This window comes from Perognathus longimembris, chromosome 18 (assembly GCF_023159225.1).
Source record: "Perognathus longimembris pacificus isolate PPM17 chromosome 18, ASM2315922v1, whole genome shotgun sequence".
NCBI classification, from domain to species: Eukaryota; Metazoa; Chordata; class Mammalia; order Rodentia; family Heteromyidae; genus Perognathus; species Perognathus longimembris.
In genome coordinates, this window is record NC_063178.1 from 44319644 (window position 1) to 44337147 (window position 17504).

At 35.3% G+C, this 17504-nt stretch overlaps 1 pseudogene; it reads left to right on the forward strand.

Moving 5' to 3' along the window:
• Window positions 1–10957, forward strand: part of LOC125367000 — a 48892-nt pseudogene extending 37935 nt beyond the window's left edge.
• Window positions 10958–17504: the final 6547 nt, after the last annotated feature.

Sequence of the window (17504 nt, forward strand, 5' to 3'; positions counted from 1 at the left end):
TTGGAAAGAATTTTTATCAGGAAATATCTCCCTGTGTATGTGGTTACAGAGATAGAGTTTATCTCTTGTTGTTATAGTTGAATTGGAAATACTATTGTTTCTTATTATGCTGATGATGACTTGAATATCCTATAAGATATTTTGTAAATTTAATCAGTACTATGCTTTATTTCACCCATTATATATATATATATATATGTGTGTGTGTGTGTGTGTGTGTGTGTGTGTGTGTGTCTGTGTGTATGTGTGTCTGTGTGATATATATTTACATAATAAATGTAAGATTTTTTTCTTTTTATTTTGGATTTTATTATGAAGTAAAATGATCTTTGCTGTCTATTATCAAATACCTTCTGGATTAAATTGTTTCTTACATTAGGCTTGTTCTATTTTTTCTCATTTCTTATTTCCACTTGGAAAAGCATATGCAATTTATCTTTACTCTTGGCTTTTCACCATCCATTGAAAAAGAATTGACCACATTTAACTACACACACACATATGTGTGAATGTAGCTTAGCTATATATTTCTCCACATTTTCACTAAACATTGGCAGTATATCACTTGAGCCACAGAGCTCCATTTCTCACATTTTGGTGCTTAATTAGACAAAGAGTGTGCAATGAATTTCCCTACTTGAGCTAGCTTTAAACTGTGATTCTGGGATCCCAGTTTCCTGAGTAGCTATGATTAAAATTGTAAGTCACCTACAATGGGTTAACTTTAGTTTTGTAATGAAATGTCCAAGATTAAGTTATAGTACTTTTATTTATTTATTGTCTTCTGAAATACTTTATTATATCTCACTAAATATGAAACATGCAAAAATATTCTGTTGTTAACTATTAATTGTATTTTGTCTAGATAATATGCAAATATCGCTTTGGTTGGCTTTTTAACCTCTCTGTACATTACTTTGATGATAAATAAATCAATTTAAATTAAAAGAAAAGATAAAACAATATTCCTTCTGTTGTAAAAGTGATGGCCTGTTGATTCCAAACAGTTGAGCTATGATTCATTCAAGTAGTATGGAGTTTTAGTTTGTTTGTTTCTGTTTTTGCCAGTCCTGAGGACCTGAGCACTATCCCTGGCTTCCTTTTGCTCAAGGCTAGCACTCGACCACTTGAGGCACAGTGCCACCTCTGGCTGTTTTCTATATATGTGGTACTGATGAATCAAACCAAGGGCTTCATGTATATGAGTCAGGTACTTTGCCACTAGGCCATATTCCCAGCCAGTACGGAGATTCTAAAACAAAAACATTGAAGTGTTTTCAGATGTTTCTAAATCATAGAGTATGATTAGAAGACAAAAGGAGTCTAGCAATATATTAAATATATATGAGTCTATTTTTAAATATATTAAATAATATGTTATAAAATAAAATACTAAACCAGAACAGTAAGATATACAAAGCCAATGAGGTCTCTAATGCTCCATGAAATTATAGAATTTAAGAGCAGTATTTCAATCTCAATTTGTATTTATTTTATGGAGGTATGTAATATACTTTATTGCCATAAAACTGTTTATAAAATCAATATTACATAATGGCCATGCACAAGTAATTTGGGGAGAATAGATAGAACCAAAGGGGGAGACTCATTTTTGGAGAACTAGTATGAGAAACAAAACCCATTTTGGGGAATAAAATAATGAGTGGCCACTGCAATTAAAGTAGGAGTTTAGAAAGAAAAGAGGGAAATTTTCAAGCACAAAACTATGTTTATTTGTGACTAGAAAGACTCTAAAACCATTATTGGGATCACAGGGTCTCATGGACTATCCCAGCATGGGATAAGGCTTAATTTGTGTAGCATTAAATAACTATTCTGAGGGCATGATAGCCTGGGAATAATTAAAGCAAGGCTATTTTCTGAGGTCTTCTAGGTTATTTCTTTTATGGAGCTTTAGATGGTAGATCCTGTTATCTCAGATGAAAGATTAACGAGAATTTGAAAGAAACACTCAGTGTGTGATCCTAGATTGTAGCAATACGTTTTTTAGAAGACTATAGGATATTACCTATCCTTTGAGCGGACAAACAAAGGATTACAACACTGTGTCTTTCAGAGAAAATGACTTTGCACAAATTGCCTAAAATGTGCTTACTATTCCTTTCAGGTGACCCTTTTTTGGTCAGAATACTATATTTGTTTAATTCATTGTTCATGAGATATTCTCATACACTGCCAGTCAAATGGCTAGGTGTTTGCTACTATCAGAGAAGTTGGGAGACTCTGTGGTTTATGTAACAATCCTTAATCATTAAAAACTTATGGAAACAGCCTGTTACTATTTCACTGGCTCTAATCATAGTTTCTAATGCATTTATCTCTGATATAGAATAAAAGATAATCCAATAAAGAGTTTTTAAGAACGTGATTTCTATGAATATTGTTTATGCTTCATGAGAAAACAATTTAAATATTTTACTGTGGTTGTATTAATACCTTACCCAATGCAACTTTATGTGATTCCCACCCTGGAAAAATACTATTTATACAAAATTTTGAGTCTCAAAATTTGCTTTCAGTTTTTCTTTATGTATTTGTACTTATTAACATTACAAAAGAAGCAAGATAACCAAAGAAAATCATATTACGTGAAGTAAGCCAGACCAAAAGAAACACAGGCTTGATGGTTCCCCTCATTTGTAACCATTAGTATATGTCCAGGATAGTCCTATCAGAGGATCACAATAAATCAATAGCTACGTATATAGGACCATATAAAATGATGATAATCAAAATGAACTTCAAGATATGAAAACAAAAGCTCTTTGTTTAATGTGCAGCATGTCATTCTCTTTCTTCTTCCTTTTCCCCCTTTGATTTATCCCCTGTAGTCACTGTTTTTGAATCTGTTGCCCTGTGTCTTATAGAGCTGCATTTATCTGATTTAGGGAAGGGAAATAATAAAATAGTGAAAAAAAGGACAGAGGGTGAACTAATGCAACAGCGATATGCACAAAATCCTATGTTTGAAATGAACTTTAAAATTTGGGGAGCAGGGAGTCAGAAACAAGAGAAAGTGGGAGACAAATGAGGGAAGAGAAAACAGTGTTCAATGAGAAATGTACTCATGGCGGCTGGGAATGTGGCTTAGTGGTAGAGTGCTTGCCTAGCATCTATGAAGTCCTGGGCTCCATTCCTCAGTACCACATAAACAGAAAAAGCCCGAATCCGCGCTGTGGCTCAAGTGGTAGAGTGCTAGCCTTGAGCTAAAGAAAGACTAGAAGGAGATAAGTTTACATTGAAAATATGTTAACTGAAGCAAAGAATACCTCAATGCCATTCTTTTGAAAGCAAAGAGCCATGGGATTTCTGGTCAACTGATTGTCTTGCAGAGGGATTTTCCTAGGGCAGCTTTGACATCTGTGTTCCTCAAGCTGTAGATTAAAGGGTTCATCATAGGAACCACAATGGTGTAAATCACAGAGATCCTCCTCATCCAGAGACGCAGGAGTGGAAGGTTTGAGATACATAAATGCACAGAATCTGAAAAACAGAGGTACAGCAGTTATGTGGGAGCTGCAGGTAGTAAACGCTTTGGATCTACCCTCAGTAGATTTTATCTTGAGGATACTGAAAACAATGAACACATAAGAGATAATGATGATAGTACTGAACAAAATGATGTCTTTCGTCCCTCCAACGAGAATCTCTATTTTGGTGGCATAAGTGCTGGTGCAGGAGAGCTTGAGCATTGCCACAACATCACAGAAAAAGTGATTGATGGTCATAGCATCACAGAAGGTCAAACTTAAGACAAATCCTTTTTTCAAGCAGGGAATCAGTGAACCCCACGAAGTATGAAGAAAATACAAGATAGGTACACACTTTAGGGGACATGGCAGTGTTGTAGAGAAGTGAATGGCAGATGGCCACATAGCAGTCATAACTAAACACTGAGACTGACCATAATCTAGTGATGGTGTATGTGTAAAAGTTGCTTCTATGTGATTCTTAGAAGGCTAATTAGGTCCCCCATGTTACAGCAAAACATGAAACTGTAGAAAAATGCAACTTGTGTCTGCAGAGAGAGGTCTGTTGTTTAAAACCCTGCACTCCTTGCATTTTCTAACTGTGAATTATCTCAATTTTTTTTCTCAGAAGACTCTTCTGCCTGGTTTACTTGAACATTACCATTGCATCAATTGTATTTCTAGTTCTCTTAATTTTTGCAAAAATATTTAAAAAATAGGACTTGAAACAGAAATCAAAAAGCATGACAATGATAAAAGAAACAAGCAAACAAACACTTCATGATTTCTCCTAGATGTGTTAGCTTCAAAAATATCATTCACCAAAGCAAAGCATAAATTATTACCATAAACAGTGAGAGAGAAAGATCTGGTGATTTAATTTTTGCCAAGGCATAAGAGGGTTCAATTTTACACACAGTTATTTAACGCAACTAATAAACACCTCTTAACCATAGTAACCAATACCACATTTTGTAATTGGAAATTGCGGAGGATCCATTTTAAGTTTATCTTCTCACTATATGTGCGCTCACATATTAAAAACACAGGAGTAGGCCTACAAGTGATGGACATATTCATTAGATATTGTATTAGATCATTTTGAACTATTATTTTGGGAAAAATGACAAGTTGTATGACATGTATATTATCTCTGTTAATTATATCTCAAGTTGGTAAATAGACAGATTACTTACTAACAAATAAAATTTTAAAACTTAGCCTCTTTGGAAGAGAAAACGTTTTTTTCTGCTTATAATGGTGATTTATCACTGTGGTCCTGGCTTCTAGGGCAGAACCTGAATCTCAGGTTTTCTTCTTCAGATTCAAAGATGAGGCTGCCTGAACATAAGTATTCATCTATCTGAGCTACTGGTCAGAATTTTTCATGAAAATGTACAAGTTTCTAAACATCTTTGTGATAAAAAATATTTGCAAACTATGGGCCACTAGAATGTTCACATGAGTTTAAAGACTTAGTGAAATTTAGAAGATAACTCAATCCCATCTCAGTGAAAAAACGAGATTTACTAAGACCATAAGGCTATTGCATTTACTGGGTAAAATATAATATATCTTTTGTGCACTAGGGAATCATTATTATGCTGAAGTATTACATTCTCTTACAGGATTGTAAATCCTTTGAACTGGATCAATTATTACATCTCCTTATCATTTTGGTCTCTTAAGGGACATTTTTTAGCTCTTTTACTCTTTGTTTTCCTATCATTAATAGCAATGGTAACAACCAGATTCCCTGACATATTTTAAACATTTTCAACTTCACATAAACTTACTTCACATATTTTTTAACCTGAGACATGTCTGAAATCAATTTTATTGGTTTGCATCACTTCTAAAGCTATATATAAAACACTAAATGTATCCTGAATTTTTTATCCAATCTGTAAATGTTATAAGAGTAAAGGTAGAAAATTTGCAAGTCTTATTAAGAAAGAATGAGGGTTATGGACTTAGGGGATCTATTCTGTGTTGAATATTTTCCTGCATTTCCTGACTCCAATGCTTTGTATATACAATGTAGAATCTCTGTGTCTCCTTATTTTTGTAAACAGGGGTGGTCAAAATAATATTTCATTTTTCAACTCGAATGTTGTTAAATAAAAAATTAAGAATGATGCTTCAAATAGTGTACAATATATGGAAAATAGGCTAATGTGAGTGAGGTACTCAAAATGGAATAGAATATGGAGGTTTTAGAACCACTAATACACTTTTTTAGTCTAAAACAAGAAGGTAAAATACAATAGGAATGTTTTAGTTAGTGCTCCAAGACACAAAATAAACAAACCTAGTAGGGTGTAAAATAAGTGTACTGAGGGGCTGGGAATATGGCCTAGTGATAAAGTGCTTGCCTCATGTACATGAAGCCCTGGATTCAATTCCTCAGCACGACATATATAGAAAAAGCCAGAAGTGGTGCCATGGCTCTAGTGGTAGAGTGATAGTCTTGAGCAAAAAGAAGCCAAGGACAGTGATCAGGACCTGAGTTCAAGCCCCAGGACTGGCAAAAAAAAAAAAAAAAAAAAAAAAAAACTGTACTAAGAGAAAAATTATTTAATGCAACACCTGAACCTTCTCTACATGGGTTTCAGATATTTTCCTACCAATATCCTTGAATATTTGGACTTCTAAAGGTGTAAAGAAGCTAGTATATCTCAAGGTCTTAGGGGTATATCTCACAATTCGAGGAAGCATAATAAGCAAGACAATGGAATCTAAATAATGCTGCTCTATCTATACACTAGTAATAAGAAATGAGTAGTATACTGGGTGCCATGGTCAGTGCAAATGAAAACCCAGGTGCTGTATTCCAAAAGATAAAAAGATGTAATTGTGAAAAATGCTTAATCTTAGTATTTATAGTAGAACATTTGTTATCAATAGTCAAAAATACTTCAATAGTTTACTGTAATTTGCCAGCAGGATACATTTTAAAAATAATCTTACACATACAGACATATTTAAAAAACACATAGAAGATATGTTTGTAGAGTTGATTGAAATGTTAATTAGCTTAATTGTTGGTTCATTTCAGAATGTATGATCCACATTACTAACACAAACACTATGATTTATCCTCACATATATGATTTTTCTGTCAAAGCTATATTAAATGTGCTGCTATATTAAAGGTAAGACATTAATCTTGGCTTTGAAATCGACTCTCCTTTAAAGAAAATAAAAATCTAGGTGCTTCTTTGTCATGGAGATTTATTCCTGTGTCTGGAAGATAAATTAATGCTAGAATCAAGACTTCAATCCCTCTGGTTTCAAAAAGGAGCAGCCTAACCCTAATGTTGCACACTACCTGGAAGTTATTTTGAAGCTATTGACTGTGGTTTGCAGTTCTAACTCCTTATTCTGTAAAGTAGCAATGACAGATAAACTTCATTTTTGTCACAATTGCCACCTGATGAGAAACTTCAACATCTTATGCCTTTAATTATACACAACTACTTGCTTCAAGGAGGGTACAAGCAGGTTTGGTTTCATCCACCCTGCTCCCACAGTATGTGTGTGTGTGTGTGTGTGTGTGTGTCTGTGTGTGTGTTTGTGTGTGTCTGTATCTGTGTGTCTGTGTACTCGGTTTCTCAAAGATTGAAACTATTGAAACTATTTTCTAGGACTACACTAATTATTACCAATGAGGGAAACCATAGAGTTTATGTTTCTTTGGATCTGGCCTCACTTCACTTGCTATCTTTTCCAAGTCTTTCTATTTCCTCAGGAATGGGGAATTGGGGAGGAAGGAAGGTAGGAGAAAAATGAGGGAGGAGGTAACCAGTTTGACAAGAAATGTACTCACTACCTTACATATGTAACTATAACCCCTCTGTACATTATCTTGACAATATTTTTTTTAAACTGCAAAAAATAGAATACTAGGACAAATACACCAAAATTTCCTGCTCTTTAACTATTAGCAGATAATGACACTGCTCAGGATCAATATTTTCTCCTACTCAGAGTTTTCCTCAAGGTAGCTTTAATATCAGTCATCCTCAAATTGTAGATTAAAGGGTTCGTCCAAGGGAAATGATTGATATAAAAAGACATTATTCATTGATATAGCAGAAGTGGTTTTGAGGCTTTGGGACCTGCCCTCAGAGGAGCTGATATGGAAGATGCAGAAGAGGATGAAACCTTAGTAAATAAGGATTGTGACACTGGGTACAAGGATGCTGATGCCAATCATAATGAAAACCTCCATTTCATTGACACATATTCCACAAAAGAGAGCTCCAATGAAGGGAGCGTGTCACACAAGTAGTGTTTGATGGTGTTTGCCTCACAGAAGGTCACACTCAGTAGGGGCCATAGCACTAGAAAATTCCATGAAGAAGGAACCAAATCTAAAAAAGCAACACAGTTTGGGGGACATGGCACTGTTATAGAGAAATAGATTACAGATGTCCATATAGTAAACAGAGGCCATTGCTGTCAGCACATAATGCTAACATATAATAATGTACACTCTGTAAAAGATAGTATTCTAGCCTAGAATAAATATTTTGTTCCCTGCTAGGCCTTCAACATAAGCTTATGAAGATAAGTTTGGTCTTCAAAGACCCCGTCTCTGAGAAAGGAAAGAAATTTAGTGTTCATGTCAGAACTACTGTGATCTCCTTCTAAGTAAAAAGTAGATCACTGATTTCACTTTCCATGTGGGGTTGGAAAATTAGATTGTAAGGTGTATGGGAAGCAGTGTGATACCTCTTACATATTCCACTGAGACCACTAACTACAACCAAAATGACAATGGAATTTATTTCTAATGACACAGGAGAGAAGTATGGGAATACACTATAGGAAACACACTGTATTCACTTGGTCTTTCATAAATTATAAGTACACTAATCTGAGTGCTTCAAACTTTTTTTCTAGTTAGAGTAGAAAGGAAAAGAAATGCTTGCCTTGATGAAAACATTAATGAGACTAGTCACTACTGTGGTCCACTAAACTGTGCCCTGACGTTTTTTACATAAAAATAGATTCAGTTTTGTTTCCAAGCAAGGATCCACTAACAAGGTTGATTAAATTTGCTCTGTCATAATTACAGACAAACTTTTGCTAAAATGTTATCTGTATGATTAGCAGAAATTGTAATGACTTATTATGTTTTCATTTTTATCAGTCACAGCACAGGCATCTAACATTTATGCCCAGGAGACTATAAATCCCTATTGGGAAGTTCACAGCTATTATCATAGAGTAGGAGGTAAACACAGACACTAAGAGGAGCTCTTTGGACTAATTTCTAATTAGGACTAAAAGAATTAGAAGTCTTAAACAAATTCCATTGATGGATGATTTTGTAACTCTGGCAGCAAGTCTGGAAATTTTATTATTCTCCTGTTGGCTGATCTATTATTCAAAGTTTGATTTCTATTTCCTGGTTATTCTCAAGCACCTTAATTGTGAATGTTATATGATGACATTTTTGCCAATCAACGGGGAAGATTCTGTAACTGGATGTGGTCAGCACTAACAATTCCAAAGCCAGTTCATCCTACAGAACAAAGGCAGGTGAGATTCATAAGAGAGAGGAGTACTGATTTACTTGAGTTGTAGCCAGGTGAGTTAATATTATCTCCATTACTTTTGGTCACTGTTGACAATGAAATGAATGAAAAATGAGAATTAGTCTCTGGAATAATAATAATCAATAGTATGGAGCTCTGCTGCCTCACTGCGTCTCCTCTTAAACTCAGTGCATGCCCTCATCTTTTGTTAGATAGCAAGACCAAGAAGAATAGCTCCAAGTGACATGAAGGAAACGGGAGTGTCAGTGGAGGGAAAATTTGTTCTTTTCTTTATATGATCTATGTAGAGAGAATTTGCATGTCATAAAAGTAAAGAAACATCAGTACAAATATCACCTGTACTGATGTCATGTGTTCCTTTCAGATCTCCATGTAAGATCTTTGAAAGAACATTCACCAACCTTACTTCGTTTTCCATGTAGCAAGAAAAACACATAGAAAAGTGAGTAAAAACATTGATGTTTATGATTATAAATATTAAGCTACCACATCTCTCCCCCATACCTGTTATCATTTGGACAGACATCACTGATTTGAGGAAATCCTTTCTAGGAAGTATGTCTGTATGATTTGCTGTTCTACAGCAATTTCCTGTTTTATTTTGATCATCAGAAGGGAACAGAGTAGTGAAAACATGAATAAGGATCAGAATTTAAGATATTTTGAGAGACACATCTCCACAGACTCAGTACATCAGTAGGGAGAGTTTTACTTTAGCCACACCACTTCCTAAATCTCTAGGGAGGACAAGAATAAAGGTTTTTCACAGTCAGCTCATGTAAAAATACAAAACGATAGAGTCATTGGAATGTTGATAAGTAGGATAAGACTCGCCATTCAGACATCATACACAAAAAGGGAAATACTTGAATTGTACCACTTGTCCATAATTGAGAGATTGAAGGCAGGGATTTTGGAACTCTCTTAATGCATTACTCTGTCATTTCAGATTTACAATGATGAGAATACTGGGTGGAAATGACTCCTTGACTGAGTTTATTCTTGCTGGATTAATAGATCAGCCAGAACTCAAACTACCCCTCTTTTACATATTTCTAATAATCTATATTGTCGCCTTAGTGGGTAATCTAGGCTTGATCACTCTTATTGTTCTAAATTTTCACCTCTGCACTCCCATGTACTATTTCATCTTCAACCTCTCCTTTACTGATCTCTGTTATTCTTCTGTTTTCACTCCCAAAATGTTGAATTTCGTCTTAAAGAAGAATGTCATTTCCTACATTGGGTGCAAATTTCAGCTCTTTTTCGTTCTCTTTTTTGTAACATCTAAATGCTACATGTTGACCTCGATGTCCTATGATTGCTATGTGGCCATATGTAATCTATTATTGTATAAGATAACCGTGTCCCAACAGGTCTGTTAAGGGCTGTCTTTTGCTGCCTACACAATGGGCTTTGCTGGAGCCATGGTCCACACGGGCTGCATGCTTAGACTGACCTTTTGCAATGTCAAGGTCATCAACCACTACTAGTGCTTTCTTGTACAAGCACCTATGAGATTATAGTCATCATTGTTGTAGGCATTAACATCACAATCCCCAGTTGTACCATCTTATTTCTTATGTTTTTAACATCAGTACCATTATCCAAGTTAAATCCACTCAAGGAAGAGCAAAAGCCTTCAGTACCTGTACTTCCCACATAATGGCTATTGTTTTTTAATCTGAATCATTCATGTATCTTAAATACTCTTCTGGATCTATGGAGCAGGGACTCTTTTCTTCTGTTTTCTACACTAATGTTGGGCCCATGCTCAATCCTTTGATTTATAGATTGAGGAACAAGGATGTCAAAGTGGGACTGAAAAATGTTCTGGTAAAAATTCAAAGGGGAGACATATTTAGAAGCAATAATGAGGCAACCAGTCACAAATTTTAATCATTTTTTACCCTTTATCTATGAAAAGTTTTTTATTGAGCAACATGTGACTCTACAAACGATGGCATGTGTTGTTTAGTTGGCTTTTTTTTCCAGTGTAGATAGTATTATTTTTCTGTATTTTTAGTATATGTAACATATGCTTCATAGTGAATAACAGATCCCTACAAGAGCATAAGGATTTGATGACTTCCTTATTACCAACCATGAAAAGGCAAATATGGAATCAGATCCTATTTATTTTACATTTAATTCTATTTTTATTAACTTATTTCTTTGCTATATGACAGTTTTGTTTGTTTTTAGAAAGGTGAAATGTGCCCCACATTCTAGTTACTTCTGAAAGTATTATTGAATGTATTATTGAAGGGCATATATGTACTCTTCACCTTTCATTGTCAAAGGCAGCTTTACTGGAAGGTCCAGAAGGAGTACATGTGCATTTTAGATTTCAAGAAGGACCCATATTAGTTACTATTGTAAATCTTGAATTCCTTACTTGCTAGTGTGGCAACCAGTATTCGAAAAGGAATGGATAGTTTTTGTTAAGAATCTTAAAATATTAATTTCCAGCATGGAAACACCAAATATTGAATCATTAGAAATACTTCATACAATTAAGATGTACCCAATAAATTTTACCATGAAAAAAGTATCTTGATCATGTTGAACTCTACTTTTACTTTTTCCATATCAATCTGTACAGTGCTAAAGTCACAAACTATACTTAAAACACAGGCTATTTTACTTAATTTCTTGACTTTACTACTGCTTTTTTCATCTGTATATTTAGAATGCTAGATATATATGAAATTTAAAATATCTTATTGGATAATGTCAAGAATAATTTACCATTATAACTAATATAACACATGACAAGAACATGTTAAAACTAATAACACATTTATTGCTGATAAGGATCATATGAAATGTATTTTCAGTAAAACACTTACCTCTGTTTAAATTGAAGGAAGTTTTGACACCTATGAATAAAATTTCGATGTGTATCTATATGCAAAAATTTTAGACTAATCTTTCTTTCACATTAAAAGTTATTAATAATAAACTATTTGGGCTTGAAAATGGAAATAAATTGCATATCAAAACTTAAAAAATGCATTAACTAGTCAGTGCTCTGGGAAGTGACTATAGTCCTAGTAGAAGTTCACTTGAATCTGAGTTTGAGACCATCCTAGGTCGTATTGAGATTGACAGATCCACTCTGTAGTACCATATTAAGATTAATATCTTTGGTTGAAATTTCATACCTTTTCTTTCAAATGGTTCTCCTTTCCTTCACTTCTCCCATCCCTTCTCTTCCCTTGTAACAAAGGCTTGAGTATCAGACATCAACTTCAATATATGGATTTAGACTCTCTTTCCATTTTATTTTACTTTGACACTAAATACTTTTCCTCTTATAACATTAGCCATATGTTTACATTTTGAAATATATGGCACTTTTCTGAGCATATTTAGCAATTCAGTATCACATTCTCCATTTTACTTATAATATCTGTTAGTTCAGTTCTGTATTTTATGTGTATTCTGTATTTTATTTGAAAATATGGTAATATTTAACTCTTTTGAGTTAAATTACCACTAATTTCTTTAAGGGTAGGTATTTTCATTTTTCAAAAAGTAAAGAAAGATGAAAATACTCCATGATGTGTCTCAATTAAAGGGATGACCATTTGACATACTTTGCTGTAGTTGAATATGACAATTATACAGACAAAGAAAGGAAAGTATTAGAGAATTCTGCAGTGTAAGGACTAGGCTGGGATCTTTCTGTATTCATTCAACGTTTCTCCATAGGTGCATTGATATTATTAGAGGCGTAGCGATGACCTTCATCATAAGCTCTAGCCTAGAATGTAAGCTCTAGCCCTGACACAAGGATCTTCTGAAATATGATTTGACATGTTTTAATTTGGGGACATAACCAATTTTTGTATAACATTAATCAGAGTTCTTCTTAATATTTTCATAGAAGAAACATACTTTAATGAATTGCCAACACTTCCTAGGGTGGTCTAGCCTCCAACTTCCAAACTCAAGCCTTAGGATGGACAGATTAGCTGTGGGAAAATGTCGTAAACTTAACCACTTGCTAAGTCACGAGTAGACAGACAGCTGCTTGACCATTTCAGGACATTATGGAGGAATAACCTTCCATAAAGTATGTATGGAGGTGGTCTATTATGCAGACCTGAGCACAGAAACCCATCCCTTGGGATAGAGATTCACCATTCACACAGACATGTGGGCACCACTACTCCTCAAGAATCCAGTCCTACTCTGGTGCTGCATATCCAACAGGAGGTTGGGGAAATTTTGAGACACCTACAAGAGTGGGTTAATAAGGCTAATTCCTACACACATCCTGTCCAATGTCAAGGATCAGGAGACATTCAGGATGGGAAGCAGACACCAGGATAGGAGCACAGGGTGGATCCATCAGGGGAACCACTTGAAAGATGAGTGGTTGTCGTCCACACTGAAAACTCCCCGAATGGAAGATTTTTGGGGCATAGTCACCCTACTGCTCACTAAATTCATGACTTCACCTCTTCAAAGAAGGGCCATCTTTAACCAAGAACACAAATACACATCCATGCATGCCCCTGATGGGTAGGCAACATATAAGAAATTCCATACAAGACACATTGAGTTTTCACCCACTCTATACTGCCTCAGTCCCCATAATGATGGCCTTTCTATCTCAATCCCTGCAATGTGAGTGGCTTAGGCATGTCATAGGTAGCAGGCTGGTCCAAGGCAGGAAGTGACATGAATGTTGAACCTTAGGCACCCTGAGGACCCATGTGGGCACTCCAAGACCACCATGAGAGAATATGTTGGGGCACCTGGCATTTGTGTGAAAGTATGGGAATCTGCACGCATTAACTCTCTCTGCTTTGGAGCTGACCACACATGGAAGGAGTTGCTATAGAGAATCAAGATCAGAATGTTCTCTTCTGGTGTACAGGTCTGGCTAAATAGACTGATTCTATCTCCAAAAAAGTGTCTTCCCCCACGTGTGTGTGTGTGTGTGTGTGTGTGTGTGTGTGTGTGTGTGTGTGTCACAAACCTAGAGCCTGAAATCAAGGTCTGGGCATAGTGCCTGATCTGTGCTTCAGGATAGCACTCTTCCACTTGAACCTCAGCTCCACCTCTGGATTCCTGTGGATGGACGGGAGATAAGAAACTTTGGCTATCTTATGTCATCCACTGGAATAGCTAAAGTTACCAACATGAGATACCAGCCACAGACTTCAAGACTTTCTTTTCTTTTGTTGCTTCATTGTAAATATCACCAATGAATGAAGGCCTGGATCCAAGTCTCAACACTCAAAAGAGCCTCTTCACCATTCCTAACAATCAGCCCTGATTCACACACCATTCCACAGGGTGTCTTCTAGGTGATTCCCCAGGAGTGGAGAAACTGTCGTACGAAGGACTGACAAGGAGACAATAGGGAAGGTTATGGGGAAGTTGTGGAAGGGAAAAGATGACAGAAGAGTGACCTACAGGGCCAAATTCTCTGCCTAATTATGAATTCAAGGCAAAATTATCCAGTTTACCAAAAATAGATTCTTTTGTGTTTCAAAAAAAAAATCCTGGGACTGTGGGAAAAATAGGTAGAACACCTGTCTAGTCCACCTGAGGTCAGGCCTTAAACTAAAACCCAGAATTGATAATGAAAAATATTTAAAGAAAACATTGATGAGGAATCTAGGGATGAGTTTGTCTATCATACATAAGGAGATGGCAAGTGAATCCATAGCACGTAGGAAACAAAAGCAGGAAAATAAAACAAAAAACTTGCTTATCCTTGAAACACTGCTTGCCTGTAGAGAGAATACACTAGATTACAATGAAGACAATAAATTTTCTGTATCTATCGTCCTTTCAAATGTTTAAAATAGAAATAGGAAGGACAGTTATTGGGCACATTTTCATGTGTCTATTGACCATTTTTGTTTCTTCTTAGAAAATTCCCATTAGCAAACTGGAATATTCATTAATTGGGCTGTTGTGTTTTTGAAGGTTTTTTTTTTTTAGAGTTCTCTGTATATTCTGGATATTAGGCCGTTATCCTATGTACATCTGGCAAATTTTGTGAAGTCAGTCAGGCCCAAAGAGACAAAGGATCCATCTTTACCCTTGTATGTGGAAACTCACTTTAGCCTACAAACTCCTAAGTAACTATGTTGGCTGGTATACAAGTGTATTAACTGAAATATGGTAGATTCAAAGGAGATCTCAAATCGTGATGCTGCCTGGAAAGGCAAAATCAAAATTCGGCAAAAATCAATATTCAGCAAAATAGAAACGCAAGAAGTGGGTACTTGACAGGGATTGGGTGGGGTCAAGTGGTAATGGGTAGACAAAGTAAGCGGAAAAGAGTGAGAAATGTAGACAATAATACAGTGTATAACCTGCAACATTAAGATGAGTGAAGGATGGGGTGAGGAGGGAGGGATGGGTGATGATATTGAAAGGAATGGCATTGATCAAGACACAGTGTATTCATAAACTACTTGTTCATTGACAATTCCTTTGTACAACTACTTATAGATAATAAAATTAAACATTAATAAAATAAAATAAGCTCAACAAAAAGAAACGATCATAAAAGCAGAAAAGAGTGACGTAGATTTCCCTGAAGAGATCCGGTGAGGGAAAGAAGACAGTTTAATATTTGCTCTACATTGAGGAATGGAAAATACACAATGAGAGGGAAACTCTAATATTAGCTCTACCCTGAAGGACGGACAATCCCCAGTGAGAAGGTAAAGCTTGAGAAAACACTGAGAGAAAAAAATTGAGTAAAGAATTCCCTTGGGAATTCTTCATGCTTCTACACGTAGTTGTGAATATAATCCAAAGCTTTCCTATTAAGACTTGGCATCTGTTTGCTGGAAAGAGTTGGAGAAAGCTGTGGTTTGCTTATAACCAAGACTTTCAATTACTTTGAACCTGGGCAAAATCTTCTGTTATCTCTTAAAGTGGCAAAGTGATCAAAAGAATTGATGTTTATTTTTGTCATATCTTAGGGTACAAAATCATTATACACTAGGACCCCGACGACAGATTTCCAGGAAATATAAGATATTAAGTGTGTTTTTCTCTTCAAAGCAAAGGAATCTAATAGTTAGAAGGAGATTCCATGTTTCCATGAGCAAGAGCATGGATACATAACAACTATGAATAAGCACTGTTTTTCTCACTTAAGGAGTGAAAGTTGCAAACCTGTTGATAGCATAATTTCTTTTATATTTAGCACTTTTGGGTCTATATCTGCCATGTAAATTGTTGGATATATTTCTTTGAGGAAATAAGCTTACAGGAGACATATCAGTTGCATGAGATACCCAATTTGATCATCTGATTAACACATAAGTTGCGAAATGACTCCACAACCAAGTTGATTAGCATATTTCATAGCTACAATTATGTATTATTGTGTTTTGGTGTGTATATATTTAGTGACCATATAAAGGAATTAACAAATAGTACAAGAAATGTACCCAAGGCCTAACGTATGAAACTGTAACCTCTCTGTACATCACTTTGACAACAAATAAGAAAAAAAAAAAGAAAAGAAAGGATATTTCCTTTTATTAAATATTTAGTAATAATACAGAAGTCACTTGGTAATGTAAAGCATGATAGATCTCTTAAATCCAATCTTGTTGAATAATTGGAACTTCTGAATCTTTGGCCAATACCATCTGATATTCTCTCCACTGTTCTCAGTACAGTGTTCTCTATTCTATGCTTATGGCAATGTTAACAGGTGAGATCATTCAGTATTTTTATACCAGTAGTTCCTTATTTTGTTTAGCATAATGTGTTCATTTTTTCCAGATAGAGCTAAGTGATGAAAAATATGCTGTTTCCATCCCATGTTCTGCAATCCTACAAGTCAACTGAAATAGGTAGAAAAATATCTTTGGAAAGGGAGCCAACAATGTTCAGAATCAGTTGACATGGGGTCTGCAGTACTTTAAATAGAAAGTTTCATCTCATTGGAGAGGGCTTTTACTGTTCTACATTTACGAATTTTCTTATGACATTGGGCAATAGCACATATTTCTGGGCTCTATTTTTGCTTTGGATTAGAAGGAGTGCTCATGATTCTAAGTTTAATGGTTTAAGCACCAGGGTAATGAGGAATCTGGCTTCGGTTTCAGTAGTCAACAAAAAGTGAAACCTTAAAGAGAGAGGAGAGAAGAATCCTATCGTTTTTCCCTTTGTTTCTCTAAATCCTGTTTGCCTATGACCACACTAGCTTTAGCTATGTAGGCTAAATTGGAGATGGACTTAAATGTATTTAATGTTGATGACACCAGTAAGAGGTGGCAAATGTCATTTAATATCTACAAAGAATGAAAGGCAGATTCTAAGATTTTCAGGAAAATGCATTTAACTGTCTCCCAGCAGAAATTTCAGGCTTGTGGAAGATGAAGAATTTGGAATATCTAAAGCATTCTCTAATGACAAAATATTTCCCTCTGTCTAAAATATTTCCTATAGA